The sequence below is a fragment of the Microtus oregoni genome, unplaced genomic scaffold, assembly GCF_018167655.1.
Source record: "Microtus oregoni isolate MIOR12 unplaced genomic scaffold, Mior012 000079F_ref0000094, whole genome shotgun sequence".
Lineage (NCBI taxonomy): Eukaryota > Metazoa > Chordata > Mammalia > Rodentia > Cricetidae > Microtus > Microtus oregoni.
The window spans coordinates 3,906,616-3,929,155 of record NW_024544537.1 but is presented as its reverse complement, the minus strand read 5'-3'; the positions used below and the strand labels follow the sequence as shown (position 1 = coordinate 3,929,155).

At 36.3% G+C, this 22,540-nt stretch overlaps 1 pseudogene; it reads left to right on the top strand.

Moving 5' to 3' along the window:
* The window catches only part of LOC121441595, a 103,018-nt pseudogene extending 81,915 nt beyond the window's left edge, over positions 1 to 21,103 (top strand).
* Positions 21,104 to 22,540: the final 1,437 nt, after the last annotated feature.

The window sequence follows — 22,540 nt, the reverse complement described above, 5'->3', positions numbered from 1 at the left end:
GAAGAAGAAGAATCACTAAAAAAATGCAAACTGAGCATGGGCACCTGGGGGAAGGTTGAAGGGGAGGGGAGAGGCAGGGAGGGGAGCAGACAAAAATGTAGAGCTCAATGAAAATCAATAAAAAACAAACAAACATAGGCAAAGCAAGGCATCAAAAAATTGAAACTATAGAAAATATTCAAACTCATGGATGCTGAACAACACACTAGTAAATAAAAAGTGGTTCAAGTCAGAAATCGAGAATTTTTTTTTTAATTGGGTGAACATAAAAAAAAAAACAGCATAGCCAAACCTATTTAACAGAATGAAGGCAACTTCATAGAACTAAGTGCCTACAACAAAAAGCTGGAGAGACCTCATACTGTTAACAATACACTATAAATATATATACAAAAGAAATAACAACCCAAAGAAATTGATGGAAAGAAATATTAAGACTTGGATCTGGAATAAATGAAATGGAAAACACAACAACAAAAAAATCAAATAATTAATGAATCACGGAACTAAGTATTTGAAAAATAACAAGACATTGAAGAAAACATTAGAAAAATGGAAAGACCAATCATGCTTCTTGATCAGATTAGTATTGTAAAATCACCATCCTACCAAAAACAATCTACAGATTCAATGCAATCCCTATCAAAATTCCAACACAATTTCTTATTAAAAAAAAAACTTAAAATGCCATTATATCCACACATACATACGCACAATAAGAACAACAATAAAAAAGACAAATGAGGAGCAGAAGAAGGGAGAACATGAGCAAGGAAGTCAGGACCACGAGGGATGCGTCCACCCACTGAGACTAATGGGAGATCACCAAGGCCAGTTGGACTGGAACTGATGGAGCATATGGTCAAACCAGACTCTCTGAACATGTTGGATGAGGAGGGATGACTGAGAAGCCAAGGACAATGGCACTGGGTTTTGATTGTACTTCATGGACGCGCTTTGTGGGAGCCTAGTCTGTTTGAATGCTCACCTTCCTGGACCTGGGGTGAGCGAGGAGGACCTTGGACTTCCCATAGGGTAGGGAACCCTGACTGCTCCTTGGACTGGAGAGGGAGGGGGAGTGGAGGAAGGGGAGGGAAGTGGGAGGAGGGGAAGAGGTGGAAATTTTCAATAAAAAAATAAAGTAAAAAAAAAAAAATAAAGACCAGGTAGCTAAAACAACCCTGAATAAAACAACTTTCCGAGGTCTACCACCCCAGATTTCAAGCTGTATTATAGTACCGTAAAAATAAACAATCACGGTATTGGCTAAAAATGAAAATGTTAATCAAAATAGTTCACCTGAAGATCTAGCAATCACTTTACACACCTACATACATCTAATATTTTAAAAAGAAGCCAAAAATACACAAAGAAAAGAGAACTTCTTGAATAAAAGGTGCTGGTCATACTGGATGGCTGCATGCAAAGGAATGAAAATGTATCTGTAACTATGACCCTTCAGAAAACTCAACTCCATACAAATCAAGGACCTCAATATAAGACCATATTATTCTTTTTCTCATAGGAGAGAAAATACAGAATGGGCTAAAATTCATTGGCACAAGAAAGGACTTTCTGAACATAATGCATTAAGACATTAGGAACAAAAATTAATAAATGTGACATTATGAAGCTAAATAGCTTCTGTAGAGCAAAGAACACCATCATCCAGGTAAAATGTCAGTCAGTATAAAGATATTTTACAAAATTACATATAAAATAGTGTTATTATCTAGAATAAACAGTAAGAGAATTGAACATCAGAAAAAGCAATTAAAAATGGGGTGTAGAACCAAACAGTGTGTTCTCAAAAGATGAAACACAAATGACTGGGAAACACTTAGCCGTTAGGGAAATGAAGATTAAATCTACTTTGAGATTCCATCTAACTCCAATTAGAAAGAAATCGAAAGAAATTGCAGCATTCTGGCAAGGGGAAGGAGAATGCATATTTATTGCTGGTGGGAGTGTAACCTAGTACAATCACTATGGAGAACAGTGCAGATGTTCCTCAAAAGGATGAAAATAGATGTATGACAAGATCCAACGGAATTACTCTTGAACATATATCCAAAGGACTCCAAAGATATTTGCCCATCCATGTTCATTGCTATTCTATTCAAAATAGCTAGAAATTTAAAATGGCCTAAACATCAACTGAAGAGTGGGTCATAAGAATGAGGTAATTGTTCACCTATTTATTAAAAATGAAATTGTGGAATTTGTTAGTAAATGGAGAAAACTAGAAATAGTCATCATGAGTAAAGTAACCCAGATCCAGAAAGTTTTGTGTTTTCTCGTAAATGTCTAATGGAATAAGGGATCAGGAGCAATGCAATTTATTTCTGTGTACCTCAGTAATATGGTTAATAATCTTCTTCCGTCCCTTATTTACTTTCTCCTGCCCACATCCAGACTTCCTTCTTCACTTATTCAATATTCAATTTTTCTATTTTTTAAAAACATATTGATGTATAATGTATAATACATATTATGTATAACAAATTATATATATACATATATATATATCTTTCCCAAGTTTAATGCATAGTGTTTGATGAATTTTAAGGTATGTACACAAACCTGTGATATAATCATAATAATCAAGATGTCAAATATACCTATCATTTGCAAAATTTTCCTGACAAATTTATTGATCAAAATAATGAGTTTCACGGTTACATTTTCATATAGATTGTATACTTCGATCAGGTTTACCTGTGATGTACTCTCCCTCTTTTTTTTTGTTCCTTTCCTCTTCTCATATTATCCCCTTTGAATTTAGCTGTCTTAATTGTTTTTGAAATCTAACTTCTAAGGACAAGAAAATATATGTGTTATTTGTCTTTGTGTTTTTGGATTATCCTTTCTTGTATGTTTTTGCTTATCTGTTTGCTTGAGTAAGTGTGGTTAGGAACAATGAACATGAGGTGTATGATTTTAACATGTTATAGTATACAATATTTTTATTATTAACTGTATATACCGTGCCATAGAATAAACTTCTAGAATGTATTCACTTGATACAACTGAAATTTTTATAATTACCGAGGGTCATTTTCTTATATCCTTCCCACAACTGCAGACAATGCCATAATAACTGAAACAATGAGAAAAATAAATGTTTCTTTTCTTAACTTGCTTTTGTGGATTATTTCAAAGCACTGAGAAAAGTAATTTATATAATGTCCCAATGTAAAGGTGATATTACAATATATTACAAAAGTTACTTACACAGAAAATAAACTAATAGTATTACAAAAATCAAATATCCAAATGATACATCAAATAATAGAAATTGTATAATACCTCCTCAGAGCGTTTAGACTTGAATAGAGCTAGACAATATTCAATAGTGCTTTCAGATTGATTAACTGAGTCTCTCTGGCTAAGCATGAATTAGTAACTATTTTTCCCACTATATTACACCTCTATGAAGAAATATCTCCACAGCTCATCAACTGAGCAATAAAAATTTTCAAATACTCATTTAGACATAATACTAAATATGTAGTGGGGTACAAAATGCCTAGGACCTGAAACAGTTTATTCTGTTTTCAATCAAGTACATGTTAATCACTAATTTGGGCATTTGTTAGGAATTTTTGCCATAACTCGAAGACAACAAAACTTGCTAATGCCTTCCTGTCAGCATCTGTTAGTTATAAGAGACCTTTGACTATTCATTAAGTACTAATTATGTACGAAGTCAATTTAAAAAACATAGGTCTTGCTAAGATTGTAAATATGTTTGAATGAAAGAAATAAAAATGAAATGTTTTGTAGAATGACAAAGAATGTAACAAAGATGACCTTATAAAATTGTGCTCTAAATGTCTGTTGGAAGTTTAATTTGAATTAGATTTATTTAAATTATTTATTCCATTTAATTTATTTTAGTTAGTCATATATATTTAAAATTCATCAGTTACTTTAAGATATTCCAGTTTTGTGGACTATGGAATTTAAAACAATGTTCCTATGATTCCCCAAATTTCTTCAGTATCTGTTGGAATGTTTTTGATTTTGTCTTTGATTTTAAATAGTTTGGGTCCTCTCTCTCTTATGGTTAATATAGTTAAATGCTTGTCAGATCTCTTAATTTTTCCAAGGAACCAAGTCTTCTTTTCATTGATTTGTTGTATTTTTCATGAATTTTTTTCATTCCTGTTTCATTAATTTCAGTCATAATTTCAATTACCCTTTCCCATCTATTCTTTTCAGTTGTTCCTTTTGATTTTTGCCGAGGCCTTCAGGATCATCATTAAGTTATGTATTTCAGATCATTACAATTTTTTTTATGTGGGTACTTAGTGCTACAAAGATTCCTCTTATATCTGCCTTCATTGCATCCCATAGATTTATGATATATTTGTTTTAATTTTTATTAAATTATATGAATATTTTAATTTCCTTCTTTATTTCTCCCTTGATGCAATTTTTTTTATTAGCGTGTTCTTTGGCCTTTATATTTTATGTGCTCTCTGCCTTTTCTATTGTTGTTGGTATCTAACTTTATTCCTTGAGGCCATAAAGAATAAAGGATGTCACTTCAGTTATCCTAAATCTGTTGATACTTGCTTTATGTTCTAACACGTAGGAAATTTTCAAAAAAGTTCATGAAACGCTAAGAAGGAAGTATACTCTTTAGTATTTTGGCAGAATGTTCTGTAAATGCTTATTTAAGCATTTTGATTCATTGTTTCACTTAACTTAAAACGTAGTTCTGTTTAGTTTTTGTCTGTTAGTGATAGTAGAGTACTGAAGTCACCCAAGATGACTTAATTTGATTCAATCTGTGGTTTTTATTTAATAGTGTGCCTCATAAAATTTCGTGCACCTGTTTATAATGCATAAATATTTATAAATTTATGTCCTTCTCTATTGCTTCTGACTAGTTTTTAAGTTCATTTTTACCAAACATTGGAATAGGTTTTGCCTATGTGTTTTTCAAAATGTGGTGGCTAATATTAGTTGTCAACTTGACTACATCAGAAATTATGTAAAATCTAAAAAGCTGGACACATCTATGCAGGGTTTTGTCTTTGATTGGATTACTTGAGGTGGGAAGACTCATTTAAATGTAAACCATTAGAAATCAGAAAACTCATCTTAAATATTGTCCACATTTTCTGGTGGCTGCCTACATAAAAGACGTGAAAAAAACGAAGCTTTCTTTTGTTTCCTGCATTCCTTTATTCTCACTCACTAGTTCATCTATCTTGATGCTGGGGCATTTCTTCACTGATATTAGGAACTACATCTTCAGTATTACAATAAAAATCAAAAGATGACTAAGACATCCAGCCTCATTGGCTTAACAACTACCAGATATCCGGTGTTCCTTTCAGGAGATATCTATTATTGTAAAAGCTAGACCAGAGCCTGTAAGACAATCTAAAAATCATATATATATATATATATATATATATATATATATATATATATATACATGCATTCATTCATTATATTAGTTCTATTCCTCTAGAGCAGTGGTTCTAAACTTTCCTAATGCTGTACCCCTTCCTCATATTGAGCTAACCCCTAGCCACAAAATATTTTGTTGCTACTTCATAACTGTAATTTTGCTACTGTTGTGAATCATAATGTAAATAGATGATATGCAGGATATTTGATATGTGACAACCAAGAGTATTACAATGAAGAGATTGAAAACTGCTACTCTAGAGATTCTTGACTAACATTGACTGTGAAAGCAGAAATGGGTTTAGGTAGTGGTGCTGCTAGTCCAACAATGAAGGATGAGAAATGATATCATTTGTTTTGAATAGTATGCGATATACTGTGTGTAGAATAAAAATTACAAGCACACTTCCCTTTTCACCCAGCATAAATATTAATGTTACAAACAGAAAATCCACAACCATATGTTGAACATTGGAAAAGAATGGCAGAAGTAATTAAAGTAAATACTTGATCATAACTGAAATGATGGGTTCAGTGGAGTAGGACTTTTATCTTAGAAGTTGCCAATTGAGAAAGAGTAGTCCTCAGAGCTAGTTCCAGGACAGTCAGGGATACATAAAGAAACTTTTTTTTTTGCTAACAAAAGCCAAAATAAAGAATGAGTCAGGCATGGCTGAAAAAGAATAGTAGATAAAAAGCATAATTTAAAATCTTTTGGAAGATATTTTTCACAAATACAAGATATTTTCTTTTCAAAACATGTTCTAAATGATGCTTATTCTTCCATGTGCCATACATGAATGTACAGTCCTGTAAGCTTGGTCAACAGAGGAATAGAGGCAGAAAGAGATTTTCATCACTCTATATTATTTTTACTCATGCAAAGTTAGACATGTGTAAAAAACAACATACGTTGTCCTCAGTCTATGGATAAAGGTAGTATGAATAATAGTTAAGCCAAAGAATTAAAAAAAAATCTTCCAAAATTACATCTGTTGACATTTTAGCAAAACATATGCTAAAATCTGTTCATAAAACTTATAGCTCCTTTCCTCCATTGAATATTCTCTCCTTATCATATTTAGCTTAGTATTGGATTAATATCAATCTTTTGACACTTTCTGTACATATCCCTTTGTGATGAATATTTATAGATTAAACACTATACACTACATTCTCCCACATTTTGGAGGTCTCATGAAGGCAGTGATAAGAAAGCCTGCCTTTGCCTTGAAAGCCATCTTGTAGTAAAGAAAGCTAGCTTCATTGCTGTTTATGATTAAAACTCCATTTTTCAACCATACCTTTATTTCAAAGGTTATTAGGACCACCTCTTTTTATGAATACCTTCTGACCACCTTGTAATCATGTCTTTGTTTCACAAGGTTGTTATAACAAATTTATGTTTATTTTCTGTTTCTGTAACATTACCTACCTCTTTGCCCCCTAAATATCCTACTTGGAAATACTGTATTCCTGATCTGTAAAAGCCCTTATCATCCCTATGTCCAATACTGACCTCTTGTATCCCTGCTTAGGAGGACATAGCCCATTTACCCAAATAAAAAAGCTTGCTTTAATTAATTGCTCACTTTAATTAAATTGGCCATGATGACTTGGGTCAGTGGTTTTTCTCCTTGCATCTTTGGGATTAACAATAGGAACTGGATACTAATCTTAGAAAGAAAGGCACTGACTTACTATTTCATATTTTTAATGCTAACCACCCATAAATGTTTGTTTATGTGCAATAAAATGCACAGAAAACCAAACATGTATCAATAAAAGTTATTTGTAGAATACAGTAGCTTGTAATAAAGGGGAGTCCATCTCTAAAATTTCACCAGAAGTCAATTTTCATGCTCATTTCTTTCACAAAAATGGAAACTGGGTTCTTCTACTTTTTGTTTCCTTTTGCTGTTACCATTTAGGAAGATAGAAAATGTACATCTGTTCTCACTTACGCTGTCAAAGTGATTTGGCTTTTCTCTGTGGAGTTGACAAGAGAAACTATTCTTGTCTTGATTACCATTAATAGCAAAGTTAGTTATGTACATTAACTATGAATGAATCCCAACTGTTCTCAATAGATCTATGCAAAGGAATGTATGAAACAAAGGATGTAAAGAAAGTGCTTCCAAGGGAAGTAAGGTACCAGTTTTGTGTTGTTAGGTTCTTAAGTACCTATAAATATTCAGATTTTTCATGACTTTTCAAAATGTAGCTAAAACACATCTCTTTAGCATCTGAACTCTTAAATTACTTTAATACTTCATTTGTAATCAGAAAATTTGAAATATACTAAGAATGAAAATTTATATGACTATCTTATTTAATTTAATGTTGGCCATAGGCATTCTATAAATTGAATTTATTATGTTTAGGTATGTCTCCTGTATTGCTAATCTCTCCCAATATTTTTATCGTGAAGGATGTTGGATTTTTTTCAGAGATATTTTTAACATCTAATGAGATGATTATGTGTTATTAGTAATCATAACTTTATAAAATTATTCAGAAGTGGTTCTTAACTTCGATGGCATTATCCAAATATCATATTTTCTCTTTCACTTCCATTGATTTCTCTGACTTATACTCTTTCACCATTTCTACATTCTCATCAGGCCCAGTAGAATCAATGTTCTGCTCTGGGCTCATGACATTGTTCTGCTGAATGCTTTTTTGTGATCCATTATTCCATACTTAAAAAATTGAATTTAATATCATGAATAATAATGATTATTTATTTATTTACATCCTGACCACAGCTTCCAGTCCCTCTCTCCTCCTCCCTTCTATGCCCCCTCAATCCTCCCATGGTTATCAATAAAACATAGAATATCAAGTTGCAGTAAGACTAAGCACCTCCTCTTGTGCTTAGTCTGGACAGGCTGGACAAGGCAACCCTGTATGAGAAATAGGGTCCCAAAAGCCAGAAAAAGTTTCAAAGCTAGGACTGGAGAGATGTGTATATAATATATAAATCAATTTTTTTTAATTGAGAAAAGGAGAAAAAAAAACAAGTTTCCACCTCCTCCCAGCCTCCCATTTCCCTCCCCCTCCTCCCCCCCTACGCCCCCTCATCCCACCCTTCTCCCCCTCCCCCCACTCCTTTCCCCCTCCCTCTCCAGTCCAAAGAGCAGTCAGGGTTTTCTGCCCTGTGGTAAGACCTAGGAGGACCTCCCACCTCCGTCCATATCTAGGAAGGTGAACATCCAAACTGGCTGGGCTCCCACGAAACCATCACATTACGTAGGATCAAACCCCCGTGCCATTGTCCTTTGCATCTCATCAGCCCTCATAGCTCGCCATGTTCAGAGAGTCCAGTTTTATCCCATGCTTTTTCAGTCACAGTCCAGCTGGTCTTGGTGAGCTCTCAATAGATCAGCTCCACTGTCTCAGTGGGTGGGTGCATCCCTCCTGGTCCCGACTTCTTTGCTCATGTTCTCCCTCCTTCTGCTCCTCATTGGGACTTTGGGAGCTCAGTCCAGTGCTCCAGTGTGGGTCTCTGTCTCTATCTCCATCCATCACCAGATGAAGGTTCTATGATGATATGCAAGATATTCGTCAGTATTGCTCAAGGATAGGGTCATTTCAGGTTCCCTATTCTCAACTGCCCAAGGAACTAACTGGGGACCTCAGCTTGGGCACCTGGGAGCCCCTCTAGGGTCAGGTCTCTTGCCAACCCTAAAGTGGTTCCCTTAACTAAGAATTGTGGTTCCGTGCTCCCCTGTCCAACCTTCCTTTATCCCAATCCTCCTGCTTTCCCAAGGCCAGACCTCCTTCCCTTCTAACTTTTCTCTCCCCATCTCCCCTTACCCCCAACCCACCCCACCCCAAGATCCCAATTTTCTCCCCGGCAATTTTGTCTACTTCCCTTAGCCAAGAGGATAACTATATGTTTTTCCTTGAGTTCCCCTTCTTACTTAGCTTCTTTAGATTCACCTATTGTAGACTCCGTGACCCTTATTTATGGCTAGAAACCAATTATGAGTGAGTACATCCCATGTTCATCTTTTTGGGTCTGGGATACCTCACTCAGGATAGTGTTTTCTATTTCCATCCATTTGCATGCAAAATTCGAGAAGTCATTGTTTTTTACCGCTGAGTAGTACTCTAATGTGTAGATATTCCATACTTTCTTCATCCATTCTTCCATTGAAGGGCATCTAGGTTGTTTCCAGGTTCTGGCTATTACAAATAATACTGCTATGAACATAGTTGAACAAATGCTTTTGTCATATGATAGGGCATTTCTTGGGTATATTCCCAAGAGTGGTATTGCTGGGTCCAGGGGTAGGTTGATCCCGAATTTCCTAAGAAACCGAAACACTGACTTCCATAGTGGTTGCACAAGATTGCATTCCCACCAGCAATGGATGAGGGTTCCCCTTCCTCCACAACCTCTCCAGCAAAGGTTATCGTTGGTGTTTTTGACTTTAGCCATTCTCACAGGTGTAAGATGATATCTCAAAGTTGTTTTGATTTGCATTTCCCTGATTGCTAAGGAAGTTGAGCATGACCTTAAGTGTCTTTTGGCCATTTGAACTTCTTCTGTTGAGAATTCTCTGTTCAGATCAGTGCCCCAGTTTTTAATTGGGTTAATTAGCATTTTAAAGTCTAGTTTCTTGAGTTCTCTATATATTTTGGAGATCAGACCTTTGTCTGTTGCGGGGTTGGTGAAGATCTTCTCCCAGTCAGTAGGTTGCCTTTGTGTCTTAGTGACAGTGTCCTTTGCTTTGCAGAAGCTTCTCAGTTTTAGTAGGTCCCATTTATTCAATGTTGCCCTTAATGTCTGTGCTTCTGGGGTTATACATAGGAAGCGATCTCCTGTGCCCATCTGTTGTAGGGTATTTCCCACTTTCTCTTCTATCCTTTTCAGTGTGTTCGGGCTGATATTGAGGTCTTTAATCCATTTGGACTTGAGTTTTGTGCACGGTGAAAGATGTGGGTCTATTTTCATTCTTCTACAGGTTGACATCCAGTTGTGCCAGCACCATTTGTTGAAGATGCTTTCTTTCTTCCATTGTATACTTTTAGCTCCTTTATCAAAAATGAGGTGTTCATAGGTTTGTGGGTTAAAATCCGGGTCTTCTATACGATTCCATTGGTCGACTTCTCTGTTTTTATGCCAGTACAACACTGTTTTCATTATTGTAGCTCTGTAATAGAGTTTGAAGTCAGGGATGGTAATGCCTCCAGAAGATCCTTTATTGTATAGGATTGTTTTGGCTATCCTGGGTTTTTTGTTTTTCCATATAAAGTTGATTATTGTCCTCTCCAGATCTGTGAAGAATTTTGATGGGATCTTGATGGGGATTGCATTGAATCTATAAATTGCCTTAGGTAGAATTGCCATTTTTACTATGTTGATCCTCCCAATCCAAGAGCAAGGTAGATCCATCCATTTTTTGGTATCCTCTTCAATTTCTTTCTTCAATGCCTTAAAGTTCTTGTCAAATAGATCTTTCACTTCCTTGGTTAGATTTACCCCAAGATATTTTATGCTGTTTGTGGCTATTGTGAATGGTGAAGCTTCTCTGATTTCCCTCTCTGCTTCCATATCCTTTGTGTATAAGAGGGCGACTGATTTTTTGGAGTTGATCTTGTATCCTGCCACATTACTAAAGCTGTTTATCAGCTGTAAAAGTTCTTTGGTGGAGTTTTGGGGGTTGCTTAAGTACACTATCATATCATCTGCGAATAACGAAAGTTTAACTTCTTCCTTTCCAATTCGAATCCCCTTGATCCCATTATGTTGTCTTATTGCTATTGCTAGAACTTCAAGCACTATATTGAGGAGGTATGGAGAGAGTGGACATCCTTGTCGTGTTCCTGAGTTAAGCGGGATGGCTTTGAGTTTCTCTCCGTTTAATTTGATGTTAGCTGTCGGCTTGCTGTATATAGCTTTTATTATATTTAGTTATGACCCTTGTATCCCTAATCTCTCCAAGACTTTTAACATAAATGGATGTTGAATTTTGTCGAATGCTTTTTCAGCATCTAATGAGATGATCATATGGTTATTTTCCTTCAGTTTATTTATATGCTGGATTACATTGATAGATTTTCGTATGTTGAACCAGCCCTGCATCTCAGGAATGAAGCCTACTTGATCATAATGGATAATTTTCCTAATGTGTTCTTGGATTCGGTTTGCCAGTATTTTGTTGAGGATTTTTGCGTCGATGTTCATGAGTGAGATTGGCCTGTAATTCTCTTTCCTGGTTGAGTCTTTGTGTGGTTTTGGTATCAGAGTAACTGTAGCTTCATAAAAGGAATTAGGTAATGACCCTTCTGTTTCTATATTGTGCAATACATTAAGGAGTATGGGTATTAGCTCTTCTTGGAAGTTCTGGTAGAATTCCGCATTGAAACCATCTGGTCCTGGGCTTTTTTTGGTAGGGAGGTTTTTGATAACAGCTTCTAATTCTTCGCGACCAACAGGTCTGTTTAGATTGTTCACCTGGTCCTGGTGTAACTTTGGTATATGGTATTTATCTAAAAAAGTGTCCATTTCTTTTACATTTTCCAGTTTTGTGTTATACAGGCTTTTGTAATATGATCTGATGATTCTCTGAATTTCCTCTGTGTCTGTGGTGATGCCCCCCTTTTCATTTCTGATCTTATTAATTTGCGTATTCTCTCTCTGCCGTTTGATTAGTTTGGATAGGGGTTTATCAATCTTGTTGATTTTCTCCAGGAACCAGCTTTTTGATTCATTGATTCTTTGGATTGTTTTCTGTGTTTCTATTTTGTTGATTTCAGCCCTCAGTTTGATTATTTCCAATCTTCTACTCCTCCTAGGTGAGTCTGCTTCTTTTTTTTCTAGAGCTTTCAGGTGGGCTGTTAAGTCTTCAATATGTGCTTTCTCTGTTTTCTTTAAGTGGGCACTTAGTGCGATGAACTTTCCTCTTAGCACTGCTTTCATAGTGTCCCATAAGTTCGAGTATGTTGTTTCTTTATTTTCATTGAATTCAAGGAAGACTTTAATTTCTTTCTTTATTTCTTCCTTAATCCAGGTATGGTTCAGAAGTTGACTGTTCAGTTTCCATGAGTTTGTAGGCTTTCTGGGGGTAGCATTGTTGTTGAATTCTAACTTTAATCCATGGTGATCTGATAAGACACAGGTGGTTACTAATATTTTTTTGTAACTGTGTAAGTTAGCTTTGTTACCGAGTATGTGGTCAATTTTCGAGAAGGATCCATGAGCTGCAGAGAAGAAGGTATATTCTTTCCTCTTTGGGTGGAATAATCTATAGATGTCTGTTAAGTCCATTTGCTTCATTACCTCCATTAATTCTCTAATTTCTCTGTTAGGTTTCTGTTTGATTGACCTGTCCATTGGTGAGAGAGGAGTGTTGAAGTCTCCTACTATTAGTGTGTGTGGTTTGATGGCTGCCTTGAGTTTTAGTAATGTTTCTTTTACATACGTGGGCGCTTTTATATTCGGAGCATAGATATTCAGGATTGAGACTTCATCCTGATGAATTGTTCCTGTTATGAGTATAAAATGTCCCTCTCCATCTCTTCTGATTGATTTAAGTTTGAAGTCAACTTTGTTAGAAATTAGTATGGCCACACCTGCTTGTTTCTTAGGACCATTTGCTTGATAAGCCTTTTCCCAGCCCTTTACTCTGAGTAGGTGCCTGTCTTTGTGGTTGAGGTGTGTTTCTTGTATACAGCAGAACGTTGGATCCTGTTTTCGTATCCAATCCCTTAGCCTGTGCCTTTTTATAGGTGAGTTGAGCCCATTGACATTAAGTGATATTAATGACCAGTGGTTGTTAACTCCGGTCACTTTTTTAGTAGTAGGGTTTGTGTGTTTCCCTTCTTTGAGTTGCACTGGTGAAAGGTCTCTAGATGACTGAGTTATTGTGGGCATTGTTGGACTCCTTGGTTAGTGATTTTCCTTCTATAATTTTCTGTATGTCTGGATTTGTGGCTACGTATTGTTTGAATTTGTTTTTATCCTGGAAAATTTTGTTTTCTCCATTTATAGTGAACGAAAGCTTGGCTGGATATAGTAGTCTGGGCTTGCATCCATGATCTCTTAGTTTTTGCAGTACATCTATCCAGGACCTTCTGGCTTTCATGGTTTCCATAGAGAAGTCAGGTGTAAGTCTGATAGGTTTACCTTTATAAGTAACTTGGCCTTTTTCCTTTGCGGCTCTTAATATTCTTTCTTTATTCTGTGTATTTTGTGTTTTGATTATTATATGGCGAGGGGATAGGGGATGTTTTTTTTTTGATTCAGCCTATTTGGTGTTCTGTATGCTTCTTGAACCTTCATAGGTACCTCTTTCTTCAGGTTGGGAAAGTTTTCTCTATAATTTTATTATGTATATTTTCTGTACCGTTGAGCTGCACTTCTTCTCCTTCTTCTACTCCAATTATTCTTAGGTTTGGTCTTTTTATTGTGTCCCAAATTTCCTGAATGTTTTGTGATGAGAATTTGTTGGTATTGCTGTTTTCTTTTATCAATGTGTTTATTTTTTCTGTGGTATCTTCAGTGTCTGATATTCTCTCTTCTATCTCTTGTAATCTGTTGTTAGTACTTGTTTCTGTCATTCCTGTTCGTTTACCCAGATTTTCCATCTCCATTCTTCCCTCGGTTTGTGCTTTCTTCATTGCTTCCATTTCATTCTTCATGTCTTGAACCGCTTCCCTAACCTGTTTGATTGCTTTTTCTTGTTTCTCTTGGTTTTCTTGCGTGTCTTTGAGCGATTTATTCATTTCCTCTACCTTTTTGTTTGTAATCTCTAATTGTTTATGGCAGTTTTTCACCTCCTGTTTAAGGTCCTCTATTATTTTCATATAGTTCACTTTTGAGTCGATTTCTTCTATTTCTTCAGGAGTAGGGTGTACAATTCTTCTTATTTCGGGATCCCTGGTTTCTGGTGGTGTCATGTTGCCTTTCAGATTGTTGGAGGAATTCTTGTATTGGCGCCTTCCCATCTCTTCCTTCAAATGGAGCCAGGAGAGGCCTGGTCTCTTGGTCCAGACTTTGCTGTGATTGACTCTCAGGGTATATCTCTTCAGTGTAGAAGCAGGAACCGTTCCCGTCCAGATGGGATTCCTCCGCAACCATCCCGTCCTGATGGGATTCCTCAGCAACTAAACAGGGCCGCTGGTAGCCCAATGATCCAGGGCCAACAGGATGAATGGAGCAAGTGGGGGGGGGGGTGGTATCCAGGAGCGCACAGGAAGCCTGGTGCCGGAGCTGAAGGTGCCCGACTCCCTTACAGGGGACCCTGAGGCCTGCCCTGCTGGCAGGCACTCACCGCTCTGGGTGGGTCGCCTTAGTTTAGGAGCTTAAGACTGTAGTTCTATAAATCAATTTTTAAAAAAATTCAAATATAGCCCCTGTTCTGATAGTGAAGAGTTTCTCTAAGCTGTACAATTGTCACATATATGTAGAGAAACTAAGCCAGATCCATGTAGGCTCAGTGGTTGTCATTTCAGTCTCTGTGATTCCTTATGAGTCCAGGCTAGTTGATTCTGTAGGTTTTCTTGTGATTTCGTTGATCCCTCTGGCTCTTCCTATCCTTCTTCTCTCTCTCTTCAGCAGGATTTTCCAAGCCTGGCCTAATGTTTGACTATGTCCATCAGTTGCTGCCTAATGTTTGACTATGTCCATCAGTTGCTGCTTCAAAACAATCTAGTGACCATTGGACTAGGCACCAATCTATGAGTCTAGAAGAATATCAATAGGAATCATTCAATTTGTTTTCTCCAGTCATGTTTGGTTCTATTCTACTTCTCTGGGTCATCCATCCTGTAAGTCTTGGTGCTCCAGGTAGTGTCAGAGGTGTACTTACCCTCCTGGTATGGGTTTTAAGCTAGTCGGGTTATTGGTTGGGCACTCCCTCAATCTCTAATATACCTCTACCCCAGCACATCCTGTAAGCAGGACAAACATTAGGTCAAAAGTTATGTGGCTGTATTGGTGTCCCAATCCCTCTATTTGTAGTCTTGCTTGATTGTGGGAGATGGCCAGTTCAGGTTAAGTGCTAATGTTAGAAGTCTAAGTTAGGGTCCTCTTTGTAGATTTACTTGAGCTAGGTTTACATATGAGCCCAAAATACTCTGCCTTTCCAGTAGTCTGTTTCAGTAATCTCCCCTTTCATCTCCTGCAACCTGCTTGTTCATGTTCCTATCTCCATACAACATCTCTTCTATTTCTCCTTCTGAGGGAGATCTGGGAATTACCCAGAAACCTCCTTGTTATCTAGTATATCTGGGTGTATAGTTTGTAGAAGGGTTCTCCTTTGTTTTACAGCTATTATCCACTTATGAATACTTTGTCTTTCTATGTCTGATTTACCTCACTCAGGATGATTTTCTTTCTAATTCTATCCATTTGCCTGAAAATTTCAAAACATATTTTTTTTTCTAATATCTGAGTGGTACTCTATTGTGTAAATGTACCACATTTTCTTTGTCCATGTCTTGAGAGACATCTAGGCTGTTTCTAGGTTCTGGCTATTACAAATAATTCTGCAATGAACATAGCTAAGCAAATATCCTTGTGTAATGATTGAGTATTCTTTGGGTATATACCCAAAAGTCATATAGATGGGTCTTATGATAGAGTGATTCCCAGTGATTTTTTTTCTTTTTTTGAGAAGCAGCCATATTGATCTCCAAAGTACAAGTTTGCACTTCCATCAACAACTAGGAAATGTTCTTGTGCCACATCCTCTCCAGCAGAAGCTGTCATATGGGTTTGTTCTTTTAGCCATTATAGCATGTGTTAGATGAATTTCAAAGTCGTTTTGATTTGTATTTCCCTGTTGGTTAAAACTGTTGAACATTTCTTTAAGTGTTTCTCAGGCATTTGAGATTTTTCTGTTGCAAATTCTCTATTTAGGTCTATACCACGTTTTTAAATTGGATTGATTTCTTTCATCTATTCATATAACATAAAAGTGAGGAATTTCCAAATCAAAATGTTTTGTAATATATTATGCTAATAAATGTTAGGTGAAAATATGAAAATAAAACCATATATTGCTTTGAACACTTAGTTGAGCATATCTTCAGAATTATCAATAATTAAATTATGCAATACTCTTAATTTAGAAAAAGTTGTTTTTTATTTATTTGATGTGAGCAATAAATATTTTCCAAAAATGCTGTATTATTGCCATGTTTGTAAACTTATGAAATTTCTAACATCAAATAATAATTATTATTTCTCAAAAATTTTATTATGAAAAATATGCAAATTCTTCAACCTGATTATTTCACCATTACTTCTTTACATAATGTTTTTATCTGCTAAATACATTTCTCAAAGTAGCAAATGATTTTCTATTTTTCATTTACAACAGGACTGAATTGTAAAGTAAGTATGATTTCATAAAAATTTCTTAGACACTTATAGATGACTACATCTATCTAAATTACTAGACCATAAAGTATCAAATATATGATAATAATTCTAGTGAAGAAATTGAATAGGAATGTTAATGTGTACTACTTTTCTATATCAGACAGTATAGAAGTAAATGTTCATATACTTTGTAATATATATGTTTGATTTAATTCCATTTAGACATAAGGAAACTGGGTTCACTGTCATTAATCCAAAAAAGGTATGGAAACCTACTGCATTCAGATACTACACCATGTCATTGGCCTAGTTAACCTCTTCAAGGAAAAGCTATTGTAGTTAGATATTGCTTAATTTTTAAATACTTGGCTTCCAATAAAGAACACAGGGTGAATAACTAAATGATCTGGAAGGAGGGTACCATTTATTGATTCCCATCCACCTAGCCTTGAAATAATCACACAGAAACAGTATTATTTAAATCACTGCTTGGCCCATTAGTTCTAGCTTCTTATTGGCTAACTCTTACATATTAATTTAACCTAATTCTATACCTCTGCATATCACCATGTGGCTGTGGCTTACCTGGTAAAATTCTCAGTGTCTGTCTTTGGAAGCTCCATGTCATCTCTGACTCTGTCTTTCTTTCTGCCAACATTCAGCCTAGTTTTCCCTGCCTACCTCTTTTTTTTTTTTTTTTTTTTTTTTTTTTTTTTTGATTTTCGAGACAGGGTTTCTCTGTGGCTTTGGAGCCTGTCCTGGAACTAGCTCTGTAGACCAGGCTTGTCTCGAACTCACAGAGATCCACCTGCCTCTGCCTTCCGACTGCTGGGATTAAAAGCGTGTGCCACCATCGCCCGGCTCCTGCCCAACTGATTAATGGTAATCACAGTACACAGAGGGGACTCCCTCCCCTTTTCAGTTAAAATAAAAAGTAAAGATTTTACTTTAACCTAGTAAAATTTCATATAACAAAAATGGTATCAAATAAGAATTACAGTTACAATATTTATATCTATTTATATTTTATCATAACTAAGGGAAACTATAACTATAAATTCTTCAATGCCATCAAACACTCCAGAAGGATATAATATTACCTAAGTAAACAATAAGTTCATTGTAGGCAACTTCCAAAACTCTAGAATTGACAGAGACATCTCACTGCCTGGACAGTCACCCAAATTTCTTCTGTACCATTGGAGCATTGATCTTCAGCCTGCACTATTACTAGGGGAAATACAACAGTGTCTGCTTGCCATGCCCAGTTCAGCATGGTGGAGCCACTTGCCCCTGAGCTGTATACACTGCCCCACTTCCAGGCACATAGCCAGTCCATGTCGCCATTAATCAAGCTGCAGCAGTCTGCTCACAATTCCCACTCAAATCCTCTGTAGCCAGACCCACTTTCTGAAAGAGTCAGAGTTTGCACTGGCAGCAAAGCCCAGAAAACTGGCACTTCAAAAACAGCATGGCTTTTTTTTTTCTTTTGCTACTCTTGAATCAGGAAATTCTCTCTTAAAGGAGCTGCTGTACGCTGCCAGCAAACTGCAAGAAGCTGTGTTAAACTCTGTATTTTTGTGTCCAGAATTCTTTTTCAAACTCTATCAGGTTTTAAGTGATTTTAGTTGGCTACATGGGCACCAATCTGTTGCAAGTGGCAACTTGTTGGTTCCAAGCTGCTTAGCCCCGAAATAACCACACAGAAACTGTATTATTTAAAATAACTTCTTGGCCCATTAGCTTTAGTTTCTTATTAGCTAACTCTTACATATTAATTAAACCCATTTCTATTAATCTATATATTGCCACTTGGCTGTCACTTACCAGGTAAAATACCCAGCATCTGTCTTTGATGGCTTCATGGCATCTCTGACTCAGCCCTTCTTTCTCCCAGAATTCAGCCTAACTTTCCCTGCCTACCTAAGTTCTGCCTTGCTATTGGTCCAAAGAAGTTTCTTTATTCATTAATAGTAGCCACAATACAGAGAGGGAAATCCCACATCAAATCTGGCTGGATACGGTATTCTTTGAGGTATCAAGGAAATGTTTATTTTTGGTTGAAGGTGACTTCTACTAGTTTGTTGTAATGATGTCTTTAGTGAAAGGACATAATGATTCATACTAATTATCTTGTTACCTGTCTGTCATGTGATTCTAAAATGATTTGCTGTAACTTAAAATATTAAGTATCATTTAACTTATTTAATTAATATTTAACAATATTAGCTTGTAGATGTTGATTATACTAATGGTTTAGATCATTATATTCTATCAATTTGAACATATACCATTTTTGAAATAATAAAATTCTCTTCATTATTCATGTGTTGTGACCATACCTTGTTATATAGTCTGTGCTTTTATTACTTTTTCAGACAAAATACTGTAATTTCTGTGTTTTCCTGTCCTGGGACCTTAGATTTCTGTAATTTCCCCCTACATCTCTGACAGTAGTAGTCCTTAATCTTGTTGAATGATTCTTCTAGTCTACATTTCATGCTCTACCACTCAAGACTGATTCATAGCCAAGATGAGTTTAGTGCTTTGGAATTCTTATCAAAAGAGAGACTTAATATATAGTATACTTATTATTATATTCTATTTTCCTTGATAGAATATATTTAGTTATTAAGGGACTGGCCAGGAATACATTTTCTCAAAATACATGATAAGACAGTAAAGTTCACTGACTCTTTGAAGGTCCATATTTCAACTCTGATATAAGAGAGCTTCTGTGGATTTGTTAAGATAAATTATTCTTCAGTTTATAAGAAAGACAGTCATTACTATGAGGATTTTTCAGTCACATTGGAGAGTTCTGTAACACTGTAAGAAAGATAAATTATCCATAATATATAATAAAACACATGGAAAAACAGTGGGATACATTATAAGCAAGTCACTTTGCATGATATAAGATTATGTGAACTTAGATGACTATTTTTCTGGTACATTATATTAAATCCTCATAGTTTTGCCTCATAAACACATCATATTTGCATATGTCCTTTTGTCTGTTGCTTAATAATTTAATCATAACTAGTTGAACTAAAGAGCATGATATGACAGATATAAAGATCTACACATATTATAATTACTACTTTCTGCATAAAAAACTTACATTTTAAATTTTTGTATCTAAAGTGGCAACTAGTTCAGTCAGTAGCCTAAGTGCTTCTTGTGGAGGTTTGAGGACCATTGTTCAGACCTCCAAATCCCAAGTAAATTCCAAGTAGAAGTTATGAAATGTCTGTAATTTTAGCTGGGGAAGAGAATGACAGGTGTCCACAGAACAAGCAGACTAGAGAGTCTAGCCATATATCTGATTTCTGAATTTGATTGACAGATTGTGCCTTAAAAATCAGAAAGGAGAGAAACTCAGCAGGATTTTTGGCATTAATTATTTCTGTGATCCACATAGAGCTATACACCCAAACACATACACTCTTACACATATGCACCACACATCAAAACACACACATAAACACACACACACACACACACGAAAATGAAAAAAGAAACTATCGTTAATCATGATGGCCATATTATAACTAGTTGACTGAATATGTACTGTCTTATAGTTTTATAAACATAGTCTTACTGGCTCATAACCATATCCACATGTTAATGCATTTTTCTTGCTTTTATCATGCTATCAGTATGAGCAGATCATTTCTCTTAAATTATACAGTGCTTTATATACCAAAAAAATACATCTTGTAATGATTATGCCTTGCCATTTACTATGTCATCTTATTCCAAACAGAAAATGTCAGGTGATTATTTAGTAAACTAATGTTCAGTCAAAGATAATATATTAATATGCATCTTCCCAGTCATTCAATAGCTTAAGTGTATTGCTAACGAGCTCTTACATCTAGAATTAACCCATTTTCATTCTTTTATATTTTACCATGAGGCTTGTGGCCTTCTGGCAAGGTTTTGACTGGCAGCTCACGTCTTTCCCCTCTTGGGGGATCGATGGCATCTCAATGACTCTGCCTTCTTGCTCCCAGCATTCAGTTTAGTTTTTCCCACCTAGCTCTGTTTCTCTATAGCTCTGCTATATTTCCAATGCAATACAACCCATGTGCGGTCATGGTTTTCTTCCAAAACCAACATATCACGATTGTTTTGGGTACTAGTAATAATAACAAGATAAACTGGGCCATGGAAGACAAGCAATAAACAGTTGACATCATAGAGATGATGTACTATGGCAGCTGCAAAGACAGGGGTCTGGTGGTGTCTGCCAAGGATTACTTTACAAAGTACAGATACCAAGATTTACCCTCACAAGCTGGGCATGGGACAATGGGATCCTCTTTCACATGAAAACACTCAGATCTTCATAACCTTTGGAAAGGCCTGCAGTGGAACATGACTGTGGGTATGGAGAATTCTTGAGATGACAGAAACAGGCTCTTAGCTAGCTGAAGCAAATAAATATATCATGATGGAATAGTAAAATGAAAATGTAGTTTGATTTGAAGGGTTTTACAAACTGAAGAAGACAGACAGAAATATGAAGGGTATATTTTAATAAGACAGAAACTCCACAGAAATGTTTAAAAAGGAATTGTTCATGCTGTCGAGCTGAGCAGGGATGCACAAAATAGAGAGTACTTGATCTGAGTAATGAATAATTATCGGTGATCATTTAATACAGAAGGGATGAGGATGGAAAGAGCGGGTAAAAGGCAAAGAACTTGAAGTAGCATTTTATTTATTTATTTATTTATTTATTTATTTATTTATTTATTTATTTATTTATTATAGATTTCTGCCTACTCCCCGCCACCGCCTCCCATTTCCCTCCCCCTCCCCCAATCAATTCCCACTCCCTCATCAGCCCAAAGAGCAGTCAGGGTTCCCTGTCTTGTGGGAAGTCCAAGGATCTCCCACCTCCATCCAGGTCTAGTAAGGTGAGCATCCAAACAGCCTAGGCTCCCACAAAGCCAGTACGTGCAGTAGGATCAAAACCCAGTGCCACTGTTTTTGACTTCTCAGCAGCCCTCATAGCCCGCTATGTTCAGCGAGTCCGGTTTTATCCCAGGTATTTTTTAGACCCAGTCCAGCTGACCTTGGTGAGTTCCCGGTAGACCATCCCCATTGTCTCAGTGTGTGGTGCACCCCTCTCGGTCCTGAGTTCCTTGCTCGTGCTCTCTCTCCTTCTGCTCCTCATTGGGGCCTTGGGATTTCAGTCTGGTGCTCCAATGTGGGTCTTTGTCTGTGTCTCCTTTCATCGCCTGATGAAGGTTAATATCCAGGAGGATAACTATATGTTTTTCTTTGGGTTCACCTTCTTATTTAGCTTCTCTAAGATCACGAATTATAGGCGCAATGTCCTTTATTTATGGCTAAAAACCCATTATGAGTGAGTACATCCCATGTTCCTCTTTTTGGGTCTGGCTTACCTCACTCAGGATAGTGTTTTCTATTTCCATCCATTTGCATGCAAAATTCAAGCAGTCATTGTTTTTTACTGCTGAGTAGTACACTAATATGTATATATTCCATACTTTCTGCATCCATTCTTCCATTGAAGGGCATCTAGGTTGTTTCCAGGTTCTGGCTATTACAAACAATGCTGCTATGAACATAGTTGAGCATATACTTTTGTCGTATGATAGGGCATCTCTTGGGTATATTCCCAAGAGTGGTATTGCTGGGTCCTAGGGTATGTTTACCCTAAATTTCCTGAGAAACCGCCACACTGCTTTCCATAGTGGTTGCACAAGTTTGCATTCCCACCAGCAATAGATGAGTGTA